Here is a 24,928-nt window from a genome sequence, read left to right as displayed (position 1 = left end):
GAGCATGAACAGGGTCACCAAATTTCATGGTAATCCACCTAACACATTTCAAGATACTGTATGTTGCCTGAGGCCCTGCCTGCCAACTGGGCAGAAATTTTGGAAATGAAAAAATACATTTGTGCCAAATGCATTACTTGTGCTCTGCTGAAGATTGTGTCCAGATACGGGAACATCCCGAGTGATTTGTGTTTTGACAAATGACATAATGACATATACATCACGTCTTATGGAGGCAGCGCTCCGAGTCAGAAGTGGTATTTGGGAAGGAAAAGGTCAGATGTAGGAAGAGTTCAAAAATATTTAACTCAAATATAGTAACACTGTGATGTACATATAGGTATATATATATATATATATATATATATATATATATATATATATATATATATATATTTTTTTTTTTTTTTTACTTAAGTAGAAGAGTGAGAGCTCAATATTTTGTGTGCCAAAACTGAGTGCTTTCAGTTCCCCTCTTTTGAAGTGCTCCCTGCACACTCATGTATTCGATGTCAAAAGCAAAGAAACACAAAAGCTTAACCCAGAATGAATGTTTGACCATGGCTCATCAGCACATTCACATTCATTACTCATGTAAACTTGGGAATAAACCTTAAAAGGATACAAAAGGAAAAGTAAAATTACAGAATATTAAAAAAAACACAATTTTCTGTTGAAAGAGTAATTCCCTAAAAATAGCACCATAGAGTTCCAGCATATTAGAATAATTTCTGATTTATTACTATCCACCTCTGCAAATGCTTACAGCAAAATTATATCAAATGACATGGTTTCTTTCCCATCCCTCTCCTTCCTCCACCCACAGACACATGCCGCCTCTTTAGACCTGTTTCTCAAATTAGATTAGGTTGAAAAATTAAACAATTACCATGTTCTTCTTCCGCTCAATGCAAGTGTTGTAGGAAGCTGTTATTAGCTGTTTGAAAATCAATTCTGGAAAGAAAAAATCTATACAGCAAACAACCAAAAGCTTCTGACACATTATTCAAACGTGTCTGTATATGTGTGTGTGCGTGTGCTTGTGTGTGTGTGTGTGTGTGTGTGTGTGTGTGTGTCTGTCTGTGTGTGTGTGTGTGTGTGTGTGTGTGTGTGTGTGTACCAGCTGTTATTAATGTTGTGTGAACATAAATCAGTTTACACAGTCATGTTGTGGGGACTCGCCTCCCTTGTGGGTGCAAAAAACAAGTCCCTTTAATGAAAATCATTAATTTTAGAGTGTAAACTTGGTTTAAAGGTAGCTTAACTTCAGAGTTATGTGAAGGTTAGGCTAAGGGTTAGGACTAGGCAAGTAGTGGTTATGGCTAGGATTAGGAAATGAATGTAAGTCAATGTAATGTCCTATTTAGTGATGGAAACACGACTTTGTGTGTGTGACTGAGTGTGTTTGTGTGTGTGTGTGCTCCTGTTTTGCTTTCACCAGGTATAAAAACACTGCTTAAACATTCTGATCCCTGAGAGCACTCAATAGGTCATTTGTCAATAAACAAGCTCTCTCAGACTCCGATCAACATGATCGACCCGCTGATCAATAGTTGACACTGTGAAGTCAGTGTGTTCCCAGCTTGTCCATCAATGGCTGATCAGTCAATCTGAAACTCTTTAAGCAAGTAACCCTGGAGAGCACTGCTGAGACACTTGTTAATGTGCTATTAATACACACGTATGCAGTTAATCCCCATGCTGGAGGAACTGTAGAAACTTCCAAGGAGAGATAACTACAGCAGTTAAGAACAAAACACAGACTGAAATCAACATAGCAGCATCGTATCTATTTATCTGGCCAGCAGGCACCTACATAGTAGGTGTAGACACAGAGAGAAGGGGTGTGAATCTTTGACTTACCAACAATTTGATGGATTGGCTAGTGGGCAGTTCTATTCAATAACTATTTTTTTTAATCGATTTGAATAATTGATTAGTCGGAGTTACTTTCTGACCGCAGTGTACGCCTCATTCAGCTGTCTCCTTTGTAGAACTACGTTATGTATGGTCCAGTCTTTATAACTAAAAGAGGTACGAACAGCCATATCGAAATGTTGGAGAAAATCACAAGAAACCAGCATCAGTCAGGCTGCTGTGTTGTGCACAGACCAAAGTCTCTGGTGTGTCGTGGCGTGGCTGACACCAAGTGTAACAGTCAAACTTGCTTTCCGCTGTCCTTACGGTAGGCTGATTAGCTCTCTGTGCAGGAAGAGACAGAGAGAAGAGACACTTCCCCATCACTCATGCACCCACAGCAGAACGCAGCCGCTTGCCATTTGCAGCCCAACAAGTTTTGTGAATAACTTTACTACTGTCAACTAACAACTCAGTATTGCTCGTTTTCTGTTTGGCTAAAAGTCCTCACTGAATCACTGAAAGTCCACTGAATCAGTTCTCTCTTCTCTCTTTCATATCAAAACTCATCACTTGCTCTCTGCCTTTTTCTGCCCATCTGTTTCTTTTGGCCGCTCCCTCTCTTCTCAGCTCTTGTGGAGGAAAACACAAAAAAAATATAACCCTTTAATGGCTACTTCACTGGATCCCCCTCTTTTCTTCCTCACTCATCTCTCTATCATTTTACACTTTTATCTTGGAAGGAGATGAATCTTTGAGATCTAGACACCATAAAAGTGACTGTATACTCAGCATGCACACACATAGTTGAGGTTGAATCTCACCCATTTGAAGCTTGCTTGAAGACTAGAGTGGCCTTCCACTGTGATGACAAAGAGCCTGGCATCTATAAATGCGATCATTAATCATATCTATCTTAACAGGGCTTTAATGAGCATCCCTCTGATCTAATAAGGGGAAAGCACAGCCACCTTCATCACTGATAGGGGGGGTATAGATATCCAGTAATCAGCGCTAGACTAGGCAGATGACCCTTGGGGGCCTCATGCGCTCCAGGAGGGTTTTGGTGTTTCATGGCTCACTGCAGGAAGATGGAGGAGGAGGAGATGAAGGAGGGGAGGGAGGGAATGTACTGTATGCAGAAGGACGTGAGAAGAATGGGATATGGAAGAGGGGAGAAGGTTCCCCTCCTGCAGCCTTATCATGTTGAAGGGGTTTTCAAATTTCTGTGCCCTTGGAAGCAACAATGTCATGTACCTTGTGCTCCTGGTACAGACGACTGAGGCAAGCTGGCCTCAGGCTGGCGGCAAGACAAATGGGAATTCAAGATGACCCTTCTGAGTGGCTCAACAAGACCCAAACCAAACCTAAGACAACCTTGTTCACAATAAGGACACCAGGGTGTACTGGTGGTTGCAAGCTGGTTGAACCCTGCCATAGGACCATGCACCAGAGAAAGTGTGAGTGTGAGGCATCTATCTTGTTAGTGCACCACCCACAAGGCAAGGTAAGGTGTAAGGATCAGGTGCAGTGTGCATCAAGCGAAGGGCAGGGGCAGAGCTGCCAAGGCCATGTTCATACACAGGTCACAAGGCTGTAGCTGATCCCAAACACAGGTTCAAGCAGGCAGGTATGGTGAAACACCAAGGTTTTACTGATGACTGTAAGAATCACAGTGTGGCCGGCCTCACCTTTCATGATACAGTTTGGTTTGTGAAGGCCCTTCTGCAACGCGCTATGTGTGTTTCCCTTTGTTTGTCTGTGTTGGTAAGGAGTTCAACAGTGCAAATGGGAGCACCTGCCAGTCTCCCAGGGGGATTTAAGACCTGGCTGTCCCAGTCTGTGGGCTTGCTCTCCATTCTTCCGGTACCACGTTTCACGTTATACAACTCCCAGCAATCATCGACCAACCATTCATTCATTTGCTTACTCACTGACAGCGCTGATTAACACACCTCATAACTTTAGTATGTTTTTCTGTTATTGAATATTAAGTAATAAACCCGTACACCTTTCAGTTTAAAGACCATGGTCCTCCCATTTTTTCAAGTCAGGTCATGACAAATGAGAAGCTCAGAATTCTGGGAGAAACACTGCGCTTTCATATTGAGCAAAGCCAGTTGTGGTGGATTGGCCATCAGCTAAAGATGCTCCATGGGCATGACGAGGAGGAGGAGGAGACTCGTTCAGGACTATATTTCCTAGCTGGCCTCAAATCATCTGATGATCCCTGGGAAAAGCTCATTGAAATTTGTCGGGGAAAAGGGGAGGTGGATACATGGATAAGTAGCTAGATAATGGATAGAATGATGAAAGGATGTCTGTGAGATGAGAGGGGAGTTGAGGAGATGAGATAAGAGGAGAGGAGCCAGGAGAAGAGGAGAAGGACAGGAAAGCTGAGCAGAGGAGCGGAGTGAATTTAAGAGCAAAGCGGCGGACAGCTGGAGGAGGGAAGAGAGGACGGCACAGGGCAGGAGTAGCATGAAGAGAGGAGAGATCAGATCAGGACTGCGAAGAGGAAAGGATAAGAAAAAGAGAGGAGCTAGGAGAGAAGGAAGAAAGTGCTGCAGAATAGAGAGCAGTGAGGAGAAGAGAGCAAAGTAAAACATGGGAAAGGAGAAGAAGCATAAAGGGGAGCAAAGAGGAGGAGCAGAAAGAGGGAGAGGAAGCAAAGATCAGACTAGAGGGGAGTAGAATTATAGGAGAGGAAAGTGTGGAGAAAAGGAGAGGAAAGAAAGATATAGAGGAAAGAGGAAGAGATTACAGAGAGGTGAGATGAGGAGAAGAAGGATGGAGAGAAGAAACAGAAGAGAGAGCAGAGAAAATAGAGAGGAGAGAACAAAAGACATGATAGATTAGAAAGAGAGGAAAGATGAACAGAGTAGCAGGACAGGACAGGGTGGGGAATGGAGAGGTGACATTTGGTGACCAGGGGCTATTTGTGGTGACATTTTCACACCTCTGCTCATCTTTAATGCCAAGATAATGCGCTCTGGCTTGTTTTTCACCTACCTTCCTAACAAGCTTGTTACTGCTTCTCTGCTGCTTCTGCTCCTAATGTGTGTGTTTTTTTGTGCTTGTGTGTGAACGGGTGGGTGGGTTTGTTTGTACACATGCAGGTACGTGTGCTGTGCAGCATCCTGTTTGCTAGATCTCACATCCAAAATGGGGAATCTTTGCATATGAGAGGTATTACTCTAACATTTCCATGTTCAAGCATCGGCTCATCTCAGAATGTATCCGACAGGCAACCACCAACAATAGCGGCTTGCATTTTTCCTCACATCTCTTTAATAATTGCAAACAAGTAAATTTCATGAGAACAACAATAAAGTGCCTAAAACTATGTTATGTTATTTCAGGTGACTTTGTTTCATCCCCTCTTGTAGTAAAAGTATGATTTTAGTCTAACAAAACAAAGCGGAAGCAACAAGTGAATGACATTGCTACTGTATGGTTAACTGGGACAGCCACTACGCACAGGGATATGTGTGGGAGTGTGTGTGCCAAGAACTACAAAGGTGATACCAAAGTGAAGTAGCATTTTAAGCATAAACATATCCTTTAAAAAAAATCGCAGCAATTAAACTTACAAATAAATATTTCTGAAGGTGAAAAATGGTAAAAAGAAACCATAAATATTAGATTCTGAATTGCTTGACAGGTATAATGGTGAAGAAAATAAAACAGTGCCCAAGTGACACATTGGTCTCTTTTCATTTTCTTGCTCACTCACTCTGCCTCTCTCTCTCTCTCTCTCTCTCTCTCACTGACATCGACACACACGCATTCACACAGTGACAAACATGAAAACCTGTCTTTGAAGTGTGCGCTGGCCTGCATTTTGTGCCATCCAGATGGCCTTTAGAGGCTTTGAAAGCTGCATTGTGGTGTTGCTCGACTCTGCCCTCCAACTTCACAAGAGCTAATACATTATTCTCCTGTCAGTCTTTGACAAGGCTCATCACTGTCAGTGTGCGTGTGTGTGTGTGTGCATGTTTGTGTATGAGTGCATGCTCGCGTGGACTGTTCGCATGTGTGTCTGTGCAGCATGCATTAACACATGCTTGCATAAATGTGTCGTTCATGCCAGTGTGTGTGAGTGAACGAGTGTGTGCGCTGTCCGTGCTTGTGCGTGTGTTACCATATCGCTGATAGATTTGAGTTCTCTTTGATCAGACCACTTAGTGATGATGATGGACTATGAAAGGCAGTCGGGATGCCGTGTGAAATGATGAAATCTCCCTTTATAGTGTTTCCTGTTAGGGCACGACACCACTCATTAATTTGAATTGTTCCTGTCTGAGTTGCTCCAACAGGCTGGGAGAAGGGCTGGAGTGATGGGCCTGTAAAGGATCTACCGTTCAAAAGGAGGATGGATATGTGTTCTCTAATCACAAACTTCAGAAATGAGGCAAATACATTGTTTTTTTTTTTTCTGAGTGTTACCATAAATTCTAAACAGGAGCATTCTTCCCTTTCATAAATAAAAAGAAAAACAAAAACAACATGGACACTTGAAAGAACTGTCAAGGACAAACTGGCATATCTTGGTCATCTTTGTTTTACTTATAAATAAATATCTTGCACCCCGGTGGCTCACCGTGTAGAGGGTGTACCATGTAATACTGAGGCTAAGCCGCAGCAGCCTGGGTTCAAATCCAGCCCAGACCTTTTTCTGCGTGTCGTCCTGTATCTCTTCCCCGTCTTTCCTGTTTCTCTCCACTGGGACTGTCTAATAAAACTGAAATGCCCCAAAAACAATTTTTAAAAAAGCACAACAAATAAATAATTGTGATAGTGGTGTTTTGTAGTTTTGTTAAAAAGTAAAATGTCCTTGTAAAATTTGCATGAGCAACAACTAGCTTATGATAACATAACATGACAACATAATGTAACACGGCTCTAAACTCACTGAAGCAGAGGTTTTTGGTATTTGTTGTGCATACAAACAAATAATTACACTATACACTGACCATTTTTTACTTGGATTGAATTGTGCTGTGTGCGTGCGCCTCTGTGCATGTTGCCGATGCAGCATGTATGAAATCAAGCGTCGCTGCTTTTATATTGATTGGATTTATTCTTACAAGCACCTCATCAGGACAGGCTGTGGCCTAATTGCTTTCAAACAGACGGAATTGACAGTGATTACTTTGCAAATAGTTTCTCTAATTTGGTGCACCTATTTCAATGGCTTGTACTCAGGATGGAAAAATACACATGCAGAGATACTCACTGTTTTGAGTGGTATCTGAATAATCTTTATCAGTTTCAATACAGCTGTGGTTTGATATGGATGTTAATGATTAACCCATTAACTCTTAACCTCTAAATGGCTAATCCTATTGGTTAAATGGTTAATTTCACATATAGTAGCCAAGAATTTACATTTTGTATTTTGGACAGTATTTAAATAAAATACAGGAGTGCATCATTAGTCCAAATCCAAACAAATAGAAGTTCCCATGCTGAGTTAGGGGCATTTTGTTTTTAGGTAACCATTCCGTTTACTGTCCTGTAATTACTAAATATTTTTCTGGTAAATATATGGTAAATTATAGTATATTATTTGGCATTCACTACTGGTATAAATAGGTAAATACAGAGAAAATACAGCTGAAATACTAAGAAAAACCTCCACTATTACCCACCACCTCAACTAAGTACTGTGCAGATACTGTGTAGATGTTCATGCAGATGTTTTTATAGTTTACTCAGTAAGCTCAAACTGTACTGTAAAAAGAAGTCATGTTTGTTTCCTTGGTTTCACCAGGCTCTTACCATACAATTTGTAATAGAGTATTCACTTTTCCATGCAACAAACATAAATTATTACCATCGACACTCAGCGGCCACTTTATCAGCTCCACCTGTACAATCTCATGCAGTTCAATGCAGCAGCTCTGCCATAAATTCTACCTTTCAAGAAATTGTATAATGTTCAGTTGTTGTTGACATTGTGCAGAATGTGTACATTGAATCCTGCATTTATTATTGAGGTTGTAGTTGGCAGAGGTCTACTGGACTACATTATATTGAGAGGTGTTTCTTGGTTTTTGTCCTCCCTATTTATATACATGAGGGGGGGACAGAATATTGGAAACACCTATCAATAAAATGCAGCCCAGTCCAACAGCAGCATTAACTATGAGCTCAGTGCCAAATGTAGAACTGAATGAACACCTCTATTACTGTGACAAAAAGAAAACCTGAGCATTATAGGGATCAGAAGAGGAAACTTTATGGCTGAAAATTTGTATTGGATTGCATCAGGTTGTGCAGGTGAACCTAATAAAGTGGCCACTGAGTGAATGTTTCGTAGTTTCTATATATTTATTTACTTCCATCAGTGGTTATTACACAATAATATATTATAATTACCATATATTTACGAGGTCACCATTCTTACTTACTACTGAATTTTATTATTATTATTATTCAGGATTAGTTTATTAAGTTACATCAACTCTCTTAGCAAAGGCAAGAAGTTTTGTGTGTTTTTTTCTTTCTTTTTTTCTTTTCTTTTTTTATGTTCTTTGAAATGTGAGTGAATAAATGAGTTTCTGCGAATATTCCCTGAGTTTATGGAAAACCTCGAAACAAAACCCTCAAAAGAATGAAAGTGTACACGCAACCACATTCTGTCGTGGGTGCCTTTCTAGTCTCATGTCCTCCCTCCTGTCTTCCTCTTCAGCCTTATGTAACGTGCCTGTGCTTCTACATTGTCTGGCACAAAGAGACAGTGTTGTACTCGAGTGTGGATTCGGGCAATAACACCAGCCCATTAAAAGAGGAATGTATTATAGGGAGCAAAGGAAAAGGTGGGGATGTTTTTTTTTTTTTTTTTTTTTTTTTTTTTTTCCATAAATCCTGCTCATTTGTTTTCTCCTCCATTTGAAACTTGAATGTTCACCCACTCCCTGCTGATGAACTCAGTGGATAACTGAAGGTCACAAATTAAGAGGAAGTGAATGGGCTTTCAGCAAAGGACGCACACACACACACACAAGGACAGCCACAGCCACAGCCACACACACACACATTAAAACACACTAATGAATGTCAAGGGGATAGCATGTTTGCTTGATGCCATATTAAAGCAGAATGTGTCATTAATGCATGCCCAGTCCCAGTATAACCAATAGCAATTACTCTTGTCCCCTGCATTCATTATGAGAGGCCTCTGAGCTTTGCATGTGTAACCCCGAATCCTCTGTTTGTCACCTCATATTCCTCCCCTGTCTCCTTCTAATCATGTATTAATGTTAGAAAACTGGATGCCTGTAATGATACCTTTGCCCTGTGCCTGTCTTGCTCTCTGTTTTCTTTCATCCTCATCCACCTTTCCTGCTTTTGTTTTGTTTTTTTCTTTTTATCACAACCTTTACATCTAATGTTCAATAATGGCCAAGCTTCACCTCTAACCACGGCATCACAAAGTTGGCTATACGTAAAAAAAAACTGCCTCTACAGCACAAGGTTGTCTGTCAGCCTGCCAAATCTGCATACATCCTCATTTTGCAGATCAAATGTCTCCCTGAGCCCGTACCCACAGACATCAACAGCGAAAGCTTATTTACATGTTTAGAGCGATTAAACAAATCTATTTTTAATCCAGAGAGAACATCATTTAACATTCAGTGTTTGGCCACCGCTGCCAAAACCTTTTACTAATTCATTAAAGTAAAAGAGGCGTTACACAACCCAATTTCATTTCAAATCAAATTTAATTCTGAGCAATGTATTAACTCGTCAAATGAAATGGAATGCTACATCAATGGGAGAAGAAGAGGGAGAAGAAGAGGGAGGAAGAGTAAAGGATCGCCCAGCGCTGTTCTTCAGTCGATTATCAAACAAATGACAAGCTCGTGCTTTGAAGTGGGAGATGTGATGATGGAGGACGCAGAAGAGTAAAGCTAGTTTGGATGTTGTTCAGAATTTCGAGGCACATTCTGCTTTGCTTTCAGTCTTCTTTAAAAAAAAAAAAAAAACTGCTGCCAATCACAAGGTGAACAAACCATGTTCCTCTGGAGTCTCCTCCTCCTTCTTCTCATCATCATCATCATCATCATCATCATCATCATCCTTGTCTCATGTAGAAGTCTGTGTTATGAAGGATTTAGATATTCTCAGTCAACAAATATATGTTAATCCTCCAGTGTATATGCAACAGAGAACCAGGGCCCAAAATTAACACCTTTTACCCACCAAATTCAGGTAAATTTTGGGGTTTGGCATGCAAATAAATTGTAAATAATTTGGCATTACAGCATAGGGTCATGTTTACATCGCTGTGTTTTTTTGTGTGTACCGGCTGAGACTAATGTGACCCTTCACTGTCAAACATAGCGATCGTAACATCAACCAGTCAAATCAAAGCTGCTTACTAATATTTGACTTTCTACACCATGTCTGTTTATGTTTTTGCTGCAAGAAACATCTGCTTTACATGTCATTAGAAAGGCGGAAACACATTTCCAGTGGTAAGCCATCAAAAACATGAAGTTGAAGAGATAAGTCACAGAGGTTACGTGTCGTCTGAGTGACGCATGAGTTCCTCGCTAAAACATGAAGCTCAGTATGTAAATAATGCATGATGCAGTTTTATGGTGGTACAAATAATTTTGGCTGGTAAATTTTCTCAGTTTACCAAAAACTAAATTGTGCACACAATTAATCAGCAGTTTATCTGAATGTCATCTCAACTTTCTGCCTGATCAACTGTCTTCTATGGTGAATATGTAAGCAAAAGTCCATGATGAGGTGATCTATTGAAAAATAATGATATAGACAAAGTGAGGAGTTCTTCCACGGCAATAATGTTTTTCTGAAAGAAGGCCAGCTCGGAGTGGATAATCCCACTATTACACAGCCTATAGAGCTGTCTCCATATTAATATCAGTAGTAAAAGCAAAGAAAATATTGCAATTAATTTTTTCAAGGGTGGGCGGTGTGGTCCTGTTTATGTTTTAAGGCTTGCAATACCTGCTGCTGTCGCCTGGACTGGAGGAAAGGTTTGCTCCGCTACCGCCTGTCTGTTGGAGCCCAGTAATACAGATAAAGGAGGTTAATCATCGTAACATCTTTTTGACACTCGGGGTCGCCAGTTGGCTACTGAGCTGTTTCCGTATAGCTAGCTCATAAATATTAGCCTCCAGCACGCAGCAGCAGGGCTTTCTTTGGTGAAGAGCATTAATTTTAAATGAACAGGTACAATGATGAGTTCCCAGCTGGACAACGGACTTCACAACAAAACAACAGAATGCTTTAATTCTTTAACCCACAAGGACGTTCTCCAGTCGGGACGTCACGTGAATCCATCTGCTGAAACGGGGTTATTGCAGGGGATTCTGAGAAATTACAGCTCCAGCTATGAAGATTCGTAGTTAAAGTGAAATTTTCACACTCATACAAGGTTTGCTTCCTTTTTTTTTACTGCTCAGTAAAGTGCACATATGATTTCTGGGAAAATGGTTTTCAGGGCACAGTGCTGAAGTTTAATGGCCCAAAGATAAAGAGAAGCTGAGTGCCTCACCTCGACTGACCAGAATTTGCTTTTTGAAGGACATGGGTGCTGTGACAACCGCGCTATGATAATAACGAAACACCCCCATTATCTCTCACAGTCAATCTGGGACATATTGTAGATAATATCATCTGTACATATATGCAGTATGGCAATTACAAACCACAAAGACGTGAATGTGAACAAACAGTCTGAATTAAAAACTAGATAAATAAATAAATAAATAAAAATCTCCATCTACAGTGTGTTGGCTCAAATGATCTCAATTAACGGAACAGAGGTTATTGAAAATGATTGTGTGAGGATTATAGCGACAGTTGTTGATTTTTTTTCAGACACGTACACACACACACACACACACACACACACACACACACAACCACACGGCTGAGTGCTTTAATGAATCCTGTCATTATGGCAGAGGGGACATGGCTAAACCCCTGTTATTTGGCTTCTAATTTTCCTCCCTTTCATGTTGGAGAGAGGAGTCTCATACCACTCCAACGGATAGCAATTAATTTTCAATTAACGACATCAATTAAAGCCCATTCTCCCAGTGAGCTCTTTTCACCACTGATCTCGGCTGCAGGACTGTCAAAACACAGATACATGTGTTTTCGTCAGAGAGCTCTCCATGTCTCAAGGTCAGGGACATCATGGTATATGGAGATAATTACACGCAGAGCCGTGTGTTCCTTCATGGCCTTGAAACGTAACACCATTGTGAATTAAAACCCTTTGAATGGAGCGACGGCTGAAAAAGTACAGGCAGAATCCTCCACTGGAGAAGTTTGCAGCGATGTTGATATGTTGCAGCACCGCCGCGGTACAATACAATAAGCCGCTGTTGTTCACTTCAAATTGATATTACTGTCCCCAGGCCAAAATATCTGTTTCAAAGGTTACTCTCTCTTCCTCTCTCTCTCTCTCTCTCTCTCTCTCTCTCTGTGTGTGTGTGTTTTCCTCCCTATGTCTCCACTTACAGCTGTCTCTTGTGAGTGTATTAAAAAGTTGACCCCTGAGATGAAAGATCACGGAGTAAATGAGTAGGATGAGGAGGATCTTTTCCACATTGCACTGCTCCTCGGGGCTGATGAAGATAACACATAACAACATGGAGCCTTGGAACAGGCCGTCATGTGTGTGTGTGTGTGTGTGTGTTAGCGTGCTGGTGTGTTTGCGTGCATGAGTGAGTGGGTGACTCAGGGAGGGATTTAGATGATGAATGAGTGACCTTGCCTAAAGAGCTCCGTGTCCCTCTAGAACTGCTTGACTGAGAGGTTGCATTGGGTCCCGCTGTGTGTTTGTGTGCGTGCGCGTCTGTCTGTCTGTCTGACTGTGTGTGGCTGTGTTTGTCTGCGTTTGTTTCCCTCTGTTTGTGCACTCCCACATGCACATATTCATTGTTTCCTCTAGGATTTTTTTTTTTTTCAGCAGCGGGGGTAAATGGTTTGGTTGTACCTGGGTGGTGCACGCATGCCCGCCAGTGGGCTAGCACGAATACCAGGGTGCACTAGCACGCACGTACCAGTGAATACTATTTACCCATATCTTCTCCCCTGAATAATATCAGCTCATATCCTCTGCCCTGTTTGTTACTCTGTCTGAGGAGAAAATGCTGTACTTTAAATGCAAAAGTCTGTGACTGACGAGTGATGAACCAGTGGTGTAAGTTCACTGAGACAAAGCGCAATACGTTCATACTCTGAAAACCACAACCACCGGAGGGGAAAATAATCAGCGCCATAATATTTTCAAGTTGCTCTGTTATGCAAACTCCATTGGAACTTTAAATTAGTCAGTCAAGGTTTATAGGTGTAAAAGTCATAGTTTAAATTTGAAACATGTTCCAGAGAATATAATGGGTGTGCATGTGAGACGTTCAGAGTGGGAGATGTCGTCATCCACTATAGCAGCCCAATACAAAATCATAGGCACAGAATTTTAGTAAATAATAAAAAAAACTTGTTGTTTGCTTGCAATTCGAATGGCACACACACATATCATATACGAAAATGTTCAGTGTGTTCTGCTGAATCTAGCAACGTCAAGTGTGAGGAAAATAATTTGGACTTTGGACGTAAGGACTGTTGGAAGCCAAGGAGGCACCTTCATGCAAAACAAAGTCAGTTTAGAGAGATGCATGTTGTTGCTTTCTGTGTGCATCTTTTCAAATTAAAAGCCCTCTAGTCTTTCATATATGGTCCAGCTCTATACTAGTTTACGACCTACAGCTACAGAGACAATTCCTTCACACTAGTCTTGTTTATTTGGCTGAGTGATTGACAGAATGATTGACTGATTGCAGTTGCTCATCCTCAAAGTGAAGAGAGAGAGCAGACGACTGTTGGCTTGAGTTCAGTGGAGCGGGCAGCTTCGCAGAGTCATGTAATTGTGACTTCAGGACATTTCATAAAACTCTGAAACAGTGGCGACAATAATTTTGCAGTGGCCGTATATAAAGGAAACAACGTTCTTGCATCGGTGAGCATTCTTCATATGTACACTTACAGTGAACGGGACTATATCCGCCAGGGAAAGAAAACACAAACATGCAGCATACTGACTTTCTAAAAATACACACTTCCTCTCCAAATACATTTCCAAACAGTGGGAGAGCTCTAGGAGAGGGTGTGATGAAAACACTGGCTGATATCCAACATAAGTGGGCTATCCGTGCGCGTGTGTTTGGGTGCTGTGTGCCTACTGTACGTATTTTGTGTGTGTGTGTGTGCCTGCATGTGCTCACACCTGTGTGCATGTGTGTGTGTGTGTGTGTGCGCGCTGTGTGTATGATCAGTCCCGCAAACTGATATGAGACACCTCTCCTCCCCACTGAGTTTGCAGATGCCATCTGGAAGAACAAGACTTTATTGCTTCATCTAAATGTCAGTGCACAGCCTGCATGTGTGTTAGTGTGTAGGGTGTGTGTACCTGCACCTACGAGAGTGTATGTGTGTGTAATGCCCAGACAGGGTAGAGGGAAACTTAATATATATGGACGCATCACTGTTCTCAGGTGGTCCTCCTCGTGTTTTCAGATCCAACTCCTAAGAAACCAAAACCTTGCATGTTTTATGTATGGCTTTATGCATGACTTCTAAGCTTTCGTGTGAGCAGCGTTGCACTATGTGTGTTTGTGTGCGGTCTGTGTCTGAGAGCGCTTATTTTTGCATTTGTGCGTGTCCGTGTTTGTGCGTGTGGGTCCGCGTATGCATGACAGCACTCTCCATCTATCTGTTTCTCTATTATTCATCACTCTATCTAACAAGTGTTTGAGTTAGCGTCAGATCAGTCTTGTTACCGCACAGAGATGGGCCAGAGCGGGTCAGCGGCATGCAACATGATGATTCACAATGGAAGAGATGTCAGCTGGCCGCCTGGATGACCACTGGAGTGTGACAGGGAGCCGCAGCTTACCAGTGATGACACACTAACAACTCACAGACACACACTCATAAACATTCAGGCACTTGTCAACTCATGCACATTTTACATGCACACACACACACACAGAGGAGCAAAAATGCACATCAAATCTACGGTCTAGTATAGACCATCAAAGTGGCCGGGGGCACTTCCACTACCTTTTTTTTTTATTTTGTGTGTCACAAAACTGAAAAGGCTCTCTGGTTGCCATTTACCAGTTGTTTTGTCCTTTAAAGGGGTGGGAGTGACATTTGAATGGAAGAAAATTGTAAGGAAATATTTTATTCTGTTTATTTTCCAGTGTCAGACAGCAACATTCATTCCAAAACTAGGAGAAAAACTGTTTTCTATAGTACCCAACTTTTAGTATATTAATGCAAGACATAAAAAAAAAACATAAGGTGTTTTTTTTCATGTGTATTTGACTTTTTATTTTATTTATTTTGTCACGTCATGAAGCCACAAGAACACGCAAAGAGTGCAGTGTGGTGAGATTGGCATTTGGCTGGCGGGTATTTATTTATTTATTTATTTATTTATTTTTTACCAACCAAAAAAGCAACTTTTCTCCGGTAAACACACTTTTTATAACACATGCTAGAAACAGCTAGAAACAACTCAAGAATACACAGAGAGGGTGGCCAAATGTCATCATCAGCTGCTTACATACTAAGCGAGGTATTGCAGGATTTTTTTTTTTTTTCATTGCAGCTTAAAACTTCCTTCACACCACGCCAACAAATAAAATGATCCACGCTACATCCAAAGATATTAAGCATAGTCAGTGTCGGCTTTGGATGAAGTGTGAAACAGTAATTTTGAACCCCGACGTGTTTCCCCATTCTTCCGGCAAGACGTGGAACCAGAAGCTCAGGATCCCTTGAAAAGTGTATTATTCATGCATAAACTAAAGCCCTCGTGTGATATAGCTGAGTTGACAGCTCTGAAAAATGGATGGGACTGTGAGATCCCCTTGCTTCCTTTATTCATATTTCCCCCCTCAGTCTGGATTTATCCATATGATTGAACAAGTGCATTCCTTCCTTTTTTGGCATTACTTCCCAGTGTATAATGTATAATGTATAGTGTATCATACTAGTTGTTTCTTGTGTAATGAAGACTGTTTGCCTGCAGGTGATACACCCTGTTGATCTCATTACACTCTCTCTCTCTCAAACACAGACACATACACGCATACATACAGGCAAATAAATGTGGCAACATAGCAAATATTTCTCTTTTTGTACTAGTGAGTGCTACAACACCTTTTCCTAGTCTTTCCTGTTATTTTATTATCACTCATGTTATTAAGACTGTTTGCCTGCAGGTGATAACACCCTGTTGATCTCATTAATCTTACTCAGACACACACATACACACATACACACACACAGGGTGGAATTAACGTAGCAGCATAGCAGTACTTATATTTTTTCCCTCATGAGTACTGCAGTGCTTATCATACATGTCTAACTTGCAAGCACAAAGAAGTGCAGACGCGTGCACACACATACACACAAAATGGAAAGACTTCACTCATTTACATCAGAACAATCCCCTTCTCTACCTGCCTTCCCATTTCTGTCTTTATTGTGTCTCCTTCGCTCATCTTAGAATGAATATTTAATATGTTGATTGTGTTCTGACAGGCTAGTTTGCCTCTGATTTAGGTGATCTCCTTCATTTTTTATCATACGCTGTACATCTCCGCTGTATGTCTGCCTGCTGATGCCACTTTATTTCTCATTTTCTCTCTCATTTTGTGCTGTTAGTTTGTTTCTGTCTTGCCAGCTTGCTCATAATAGTCTTAACAGTTTTACATTTACGACGTTCTGGATTACAACCTTCTCGATGATTTGCAGGGGTAGAGCGGCACAAAAGGCATGCTGGGAGCCCTGCCAGGGAGGATTTGTAGAGGAGTAGTGAGGAGTTGACTAGAGCCTGGACAACTGTGTTGTTGTGAGAAATGGATTGATGGATGTTGCACAGGGCAAACTAACAGGTTGGCATTGTGTTTGTGAAGTTGGTCTTGTGAGGCTGCTGGTTGTCTGGAGTTGCATTGTGGGGCTTGGCGAGGAGGAAGGGGTCACCGCGTTGTTGTCGCTGATAATGGAAATGTCTAGACTGAGCTGGAGTTTTTTTCAGGCTGATATACATATCCACTATCCTCCCACCCATAATGGCCACTACCAGTATTAATTTTTGTAAGCATCAGCAGATAAATGCAGATGTAAAACAGGTCTAACTTTTCAGACAGGCCGATATTGTTTTGTTAGCAAAAGACCGTCTTGGTTTCGGTCTGTTGCTAATTTGACAGTTGTATTATTGACTCCCTCTGAGAGGAAAAGATCACAGAAATGTCAAATCTCACTCTCAGACAAATATCATCAGTAAAAAATAATTCTTGAACCAATCCAGATATTGCTTTTTGAAGCTGGTGTCGTCAAACCGCAAGAGCACATCAAGGAGGAGTGTGATTAATAATATTTAAACTTACAAAAATACATAATAAATTGCCATAGAATCTACATTTACATTCTACTCACTCCTACATGTGTATTTTTGTTCTTTGCAAATGATTTTCTTATACTAACAAATAACAAACACATGGCAATTATAAGACTACTAAAAGTACCAATTACAAGCAGTAAATTAAAAGCTTGAGTTCAAGTCTATTTCACAGTTGCAGTTTTCAAGCCCAATATTTAGAAAGAACAAAGCAACGCCCACTGACTTGAACCCTCACAGTGGGCAAGAAAATGGAAAGAACAATTTGAAAATGTCATGAAATACTTAAAATTAAAATGGTTGGCTCAATTAAAGTATTACACCGAAATTATGAGCACGCCCTGTGCTTTATGAGGCAAATGGGTGTACTGTGCTTATTGTGTACATCACAGTAACTGTTATTGTAAAGACTGGTAGAAACTCGGAAACCAGAAAAACTCAAAATTCAGTTCACATCCCGAATGAGCTACTGGTTTGAAATGAATCACCAAAAAGACCAGTACTAATATTTTTGCTGCAGTCAGGGAGAGGCAGACCAACCCTGATGGCTCACAGTCCCACCCAGTGGAGAGGCTCTTAGCCGAGCTCTGAGCAGCGTTTCTCTGTGACTTCCAGCAGTGCAGCCGTCGATGAGCGAGTCGCCCCGAGGCCAGACTGCTGGAGCTCTGGAGAGCACAGCGTCCTTATGCAAAGAATACTGCTGTGCTGGGGCCAAATAAAAACAACCCAGAGACACTGAATACAGTACAGCCAGCCTCTTTCCTTTTGTTTCAACATACATTTGCTCTCCTTGGATTTAACCAACTCCCCCAACCCCATCTGTCTTTCTCACTTCATCCTGGGAGCTCGTTCTGTTTTCCATGTGATGCTTCATAAATTGAATTAGGTCATGACAATTTTTTTATGGCTGCTAATGAAGCATGATATAGAGCTCACACCTGAAATCTGAGTGTGTATTACTGTGTGAATGTGTGCATGTATGTGTGTATGACTGTGCATGTTTGTGATTGAGTCAGTGTGTGTGTGTGTGTGCGCGCGCATTGCATTTCTACATATATGCATAGTGTATAGGTTGGTCTTTGTGACTGTATGTATTCAACTGTTCGTGTGTGTGTGTGTGTGTGTGTGTGTGTGTTTCCTTGGCTTTAATTACATATACTGGGCAAGAAAGCAAGTGTGCCCACTTATTATGTGTGTGTATAACAGCCACTAATGAAATATGCCACAAATGGGGTCTTCCAGCTGAAGTCTGGCCCCATGGCAGCCTCAGCAGGAGATAAGCCACTAATAGGTCTGTTACTGGAGGTTAGTGGGATTCTCCACACGCCACATTACACGCTACAGGCTGCACATTACCCACAGCTCACAGAGGTCCACAGGTTAATGCCATGAAATGGAGACTCAGATCTACAGGGAACACACTGGCCACACACTAATGTGTTAACCCCTTAAGAGTGTGGTTATTATTTAATATAATGTGGCAGTTATGATTGTTGCATAAAATAGAGCAATGGGAGGCAGATGTGTATTGATGATGGTTTTGAATTAAACTAAGAGCAATGTGTGTGTGTGTTTTTAAAATATACTGCTGATACTCCATGAAGATGTGAGCACTTTTCATTTCTTTCCCTTTTCATTCAGCATTTAAAATTATGACCTGTCAAAAGCGACCGTATGGTGCCACTCAGTCTGCGTGCACATGAGTGTGTGTGTGTGTGTGTGTGTGTGGGTGTGGGTGTGTCAGGTAGCCCCAGTGTCTTCCTTCACAGCACTTTCCCCATCACATGCAAAGGGGATAGCTCACTTGTGTCTAATGTTCTTAATTAACTTCAAGGTTGAACGTGTGAAATTTAATATGGGAAATTAAAAGATGTTAATTTCCTGCTTTGGAGCCAGTGTGCTGGCATGAATAAATTACATTAAATCAGTGCGTTGGTCTCGGAGCTTAACGCTCCTGAGAAAGGAACTTGTGTGTTCGCACTCATGGAACAGTGAGGGAGGGAGGAGAGAGAATGGAATATACAATCAGCGATTAGCACTGCTTGTCTTCAGTATGAAAGGATCCTCTGGCAGCTTTCTATCTTTATAGAGCTGCACGGGTTGGAATGGCAAAGTAATGTAGTTATGAAAGGACTGAAGGACACCAAATCAATGCGCACAAAATTGCTTTTGCAACACAGCAATGAGCTATTACAGTTTCTTAGGGCTATCTATTTGTGTATGTTTATGTGTGCGTTGACCCACAATTCCCTGCATATTGCATGTGCAGACATAGAATAATAAATGTGTGTGTGCTCCATGTTTGAGGAACAGCGAGTTATCATGTTCCCTCAATACTCATGTAACTAGCATAAACTCTCCTCTTTAAGAGCAGACACACAAATAATCAATCAACAAATGCGAATTCAATCACAATCATCTGCACATATAACTACAATTTCACAACCTAACGATTTCCGGTAAAAAGCTAAAAACAGTGGCAAGTCTATCAATGGGGCGCGTTCTACATGGTGGCTTTACCCTTAATTGGCTCTGCTTGATAAATTACACATTTAAACTTCCATCCGCAGAACATTGCGCTACATATCACATTATGTGTGAAATGTGAAATATGGGCAACATGGAATTTCCCTGTTACAGCGCCGATAGGAAGCCTTTTCCATGGTTGACTTTGCCATGTTGCTATCTGATAAGCCCGCTGCAGTATAGCGCTGCTGCCCTAATTTCTTTAATTGGATACCGGTAAAATAACAATCAAGAGAAATGGTCTGTAATATACACTCGCCAAGCCCGGTGAATATTATGGACTGTGCTCCTCTGAGACTTTATTAGGGATCCAATATAAGCTGTTACTGTGGGACTTGGCTTCCGATAGTAAAGAATGGGTTCTAATTAACTAATAGTTGGCTTATAGGGGACTGGGCTGGCGAAGGATTACACAATCTGGTGTGATTACTCCTCCTTTCTTTGTCAAGGTAATGAACATACTTTATCAGCCCCAGGAAAGCTTCCAGATACCTGTGCAGAGGCTATGATGTGGCTGTGTGGGTAGATGTGTGTGTGTGTGTCTGTGCGTGTTGTATGCGTGTGGTGTTCAATATATTCGGTGGACCTTGGAGCCGGTGCTAGGCCGCGTCTCAGACAGATTAACTTGTCTCTCACATTGAGGTCGAGCCGTCCCATCACAGCCCTTCTGGAGCCATCCGCGTGGTGCTTGTGTTGTCCGTGTATGTGCGTGCGTGGTGTAGGATTGATGGCTAAAGGCGAGGAAATACACTGCTTGCTGATGGCGTCGAGCATCAACAGCAGGCCCTGGTATATAAGGTTTAGTGTCAAGTCAGTTACCGCTTCTCTGTATACACTGTGTCCATCCATCTCCTAGACTGTTATGACAGGATATAGCTCACACCAGGACAGCTGTCTGCAGACTCTGTTACCTGATAGATGGGAGTAGGAAAAGAGTGACACTGACAGAGAAAATGAAAGGGCATGGCTTTAAGAATGATGAGGCACCAATGATGATGTGGGTAAGAATGACAATGTGGAGCTAAACTGATGTAAGCAGAGAGGTAAACAATTTAGTATAATTTTGTATGGTTTCCCTGTAGTCTCATTGTGTGAGGGTGGAAGTTTGCGTGTCTCTGTATTTCGTGTGCAGGGCCTGAGCAAACGCACGTGTGTATAAATGTGTCAGTTTTACTCCATGGTATGGGGCATGTTACTTTGCGCTGTGAAGGCCAGTGTGTTTATGTGTGTGTGTGTGCATGTGTGTGTGCATGTGTGTGTGTGTGGTTTCCCCTGGAGGAGTGTTGCCCTGCTTTTGTCTCCGCTGGTGGAGGCCTCTCCCCGGGGAGCATTCACAGCCCACGAACAAGCCCCGCTGATGGATGAAGTTCCAGAAAAAAAAAAAAAAAAGGACCCAGAAATGAATAGAAACACCCATAGGCACACACACACACACACACACACACACACACACACCCGCACGCAAACACACACCACACTGTACACTGTTGAGTCTATGACAGAATATTTACTGTAGGCACTGGTGGTGTGTTTATCCAAGTGCTACATATTTTCATTTGTTTGTCAATTGCAGGATTTGTGTGCATGCATGGGATAATGTGTATGCATATGCTTATGAGTGTGTGTTTGTATGTGTGTGTGTGTGTGTATGTGTGTGTAAATGTATGGCATGTGTATGCATATGTGTGCATATTTGCATGTGTGCTTATATATCCCTGCACCCAATTAATGTGTGGTCACGATCTGCTAGTTGCTCTGTTGAGGACCGTTCCCCTGTAATTTCAAATTCATTAGGCATTCCCCTCCAACCATCTCTACAAGAGACGTTACCGTAATTTTATGCAATACCCTGCAAGCTAACTCCATATAATGATTCTATTCCCCCACCCCCTTCCCTGCTCTATACATTTACCAGCTGCAGAACGTGCTTGAAGTGTAGAGTTGTATTTTTTTTTTAAATAGCTCAAGGTATTATGCTCTCCACTCGATTGTGCCTCAATGTCTCCCTAGGAAACGGCTGAAAAACCAATGCAACCAGTTCTGTACTCGCTGATCTGTGCCAAAACGCATCCCAATGCACCACTGTGCATTTTAATGGACTCAAATTATATTTCTTTCCCTTCGTTTGTCTATTTTTATTTTCACTTGAGAGATTGTAGTCGAGCACATCCACAGGGCTCTCTACCAGCTGTGCTTTATCTGGCTACTGCGGGCCTAACTTACTAAACCTTACTCTGTGTAGCTTGGGAGCTCATTTTCAGCCCACTTTTATGCTAATCATTGGGGATCACAGTGGCTTATGGAGGAAGGTATGCGTTGAATGTAGCTATGTAAATGGTGTTAATTATGATATTTTGGTGGTTAAAACAATAGTTTTGAAAGGATGTTGATTGACAGGATGTTGTGCTCCCTTGCTGAAATAAACAACACATGATTGAAATAGTTTTACCCCACATGTAGCCCCCCACCCCACCCCCACCCCCACCCACCCACACACACACACACACACACACACACACACAAGCTGCTGTGGTTCTTAGTTGGCCTTCAACAGGTGCTTTTTGTGCCTCATCCACCACCAGTGGTGCATTTAGCTGTACTTTTAGTTTGAGAGTCGAACCCTGAACAAATATGCCAAGGTTGCTGCCAAAGCTGCTAACCCTGGAAGAAGACTGGTTTCATAGGAATTTTCTCCCACGGCTTCTTATTTGAGGTAGAGAAGAATAAGTGCTTGATCACCAAGACAACGTGCTGATTTTTACCGACACAGCAACAGGTGTGCTGACTGGCTGCTCTCTAAACCATGGATACTCTACATATAAAGACTTTCATTTAGTCGTGACAACCATATGTTTCCTTGATAAAGTTTGTAAAACTCATAAAATGTTTATTTTATTTCATTATATGTCCACTTATGTACATCGTATCATTTAAAAATTAATTCACCTTATTTAATCCATTGTCAGCTTACTAATCATTCATTTTATGATAGCTTAATTTAACAAATCTGAGAAAGAGTATTAAGGTATTAAAATGATGATCCTATCTAATTGGTATAATTATCACACCTACATTTATTCATCCTTTCTGTCCTGAAGAGAGAAAGAGGCATTCATAGTTTAAAATTAAAAAAAAAAAAAAAATATATATATATATATATATATATATATACATATATATATATATATATATATATATAAATCCCAATAAAAATGCACATGAAGGCATTGCATGCTTATTACCGAATAATATTTATTCATCTGACAAATGAATGAATAACACCCATAGTTTGAATGTAATCTCTTAATGAATTTAACAGAGTTTACTGCCTTTCCATTTTCTTTGTGAATTAAATCGATTTAAATATGATTACTAAACATTGCAATATGATGCAATTACTGTAGCAGCAAAGGGACACGATTGGATGCAAATGAAAATCTTACCAGTGGATTCAAATGATCAAAATGCATAGCCTAACCCTACTGGCGCTTGTGGAGGGAAAGGTAAATTGGAAAGAAAGATTGTGATGACATGCAACAAAGGTCATGGGCCGCCCCGGATTTGAACCCAGGACATCACAATGACGGGGCGCACACCTCAACCTACCATGGCATCTTAAGTTCTAATTAATTATTTCACTGACAAAATGCGATGGGCTTAACTAAAACTGCTTATTCTTCTATCGTGTACAGCCTTCATGTGCTTACAATGAAATTTCCAAATCATTTAGTTGAGGAGATGAAGTCCAATAATTACAGTACTGTTAAGGCATTAACTCACTCTATTGAAGAGTGAGACTCTGGAGAAGATGTCATTATCCGTCCACGCAACGCAGTACGGAGAGCTTGACAGCAGGACCGCGCGCCTGCAAATCAGAGGAAAATGTTCACAATTGGATATCTGTTTTGTATTCAGCAGCATTTGACTTTTACCAACAAGAAATACTGACAAGGGCAGCCATTCAATAATGTAATACAAGCTGTTCTAATGAAAGGTATACAGAGAGAGTTTGGTGGAGACAGATGGAAAAAGGAGAAGCAGAGAGAGAAGAGAGCAGAGTGAGAGTGTTTTAGAAAGCTCTTCAGAGGGGAGGTCAAGGCCTTTGATGATTTTTGCAGAAAAGCGAGATGACAGAACAAATATTTGTTTTTATGTGTGGGTTTTTGCATGTGTGTGTGTGTGTGTGTGTGTGTGCACGCATGTGAGTAAGCTACATTGATCTTTGCACGCGTGCACGCATACGTGTTAACTCTGTGTTAATGTGTGTGTGTGTGGGTGAGTGTGAGTGTGTGTGCATGTGTTCCTGAAGGCAGTTGTCCGTCTGTGTGTTCACTCTCTGTCTCTGTATGCATGTGTGTGTGTGTTACAGTATGTGCTAAAGGCCTTGCAGAGATGAAAGTTTGAGTTTCTTCGTGCCAAGCTGGTTTACTTGCCCCTCTGTTAGCCTGTAAATGGATGAAAGGTGCATTTGTACTGAACAGGTGTTTGATAAGAGAGGCCTGCGAGAGATAGGCCCCGTACTCTCTACGCAGGCCTGATAGCCAAGGGAGGTTTGTTGATGGATGGATGACAAGAGGAGAGACTTGAATCTTAAATGAGGGATGGTGGAGGAGCTAATGGAAAGAAAAGGAGGATGGAAAAGTAGAGAGCGAGCCTGAGCAAATGAAGAATAGAGAGGACTCGTCGAGTCAATAGCCAGTCTTCCCCCTGGCTAAAGTGCTTCTCTAAGCCTCTGTCACTGGTCTGATGTCTCTCCACTTTTCTCTGTTTGTCTGTTTTCTCTCTCTCTTCTTCTTCTCCCTGCTTCTTAACACGAGTAAAAAACAACAGAACAAAAAACAAAACAAACAAACAAACAAAAAAAAAATACATCAATCTGGACATGGAAGTGTTAGACATGAACAGAGACTGTACATGAGAAGGATAATCCATAACCAGGTGTGTGTTAAAGGGTTTTTAATGCACAACAATGAGGCCTCCTCGTGCATTAAAAACCCTTTAACGCAGACCTTGGAGTGGATTATCCCACTTATGCTGTGGCCACTTGCCAACAATAAAGAGGTGAATTACAGTAGGGAG

The sequence above is a fragment of the Myripristis murdjan genome, chromosome 7 (genome assembly GCF_902150065.1).
Source record: "Myripristis murdjan chromosome 7, fMyrMur1.1, whole genome shotgun sequence".
Classification (NCBI taxonomy): domain Eukaryota; kingdom Metazoa; phylum Chordata; class Actinopteri; order Holocentriformes; family Holocentridae; genus Myripristis; species Myripristis murdjan.
The sequence above is the reverse complement of the archived record's forward strand: the minus strand, read 5'-3'. Positions refer to the sequence as shown.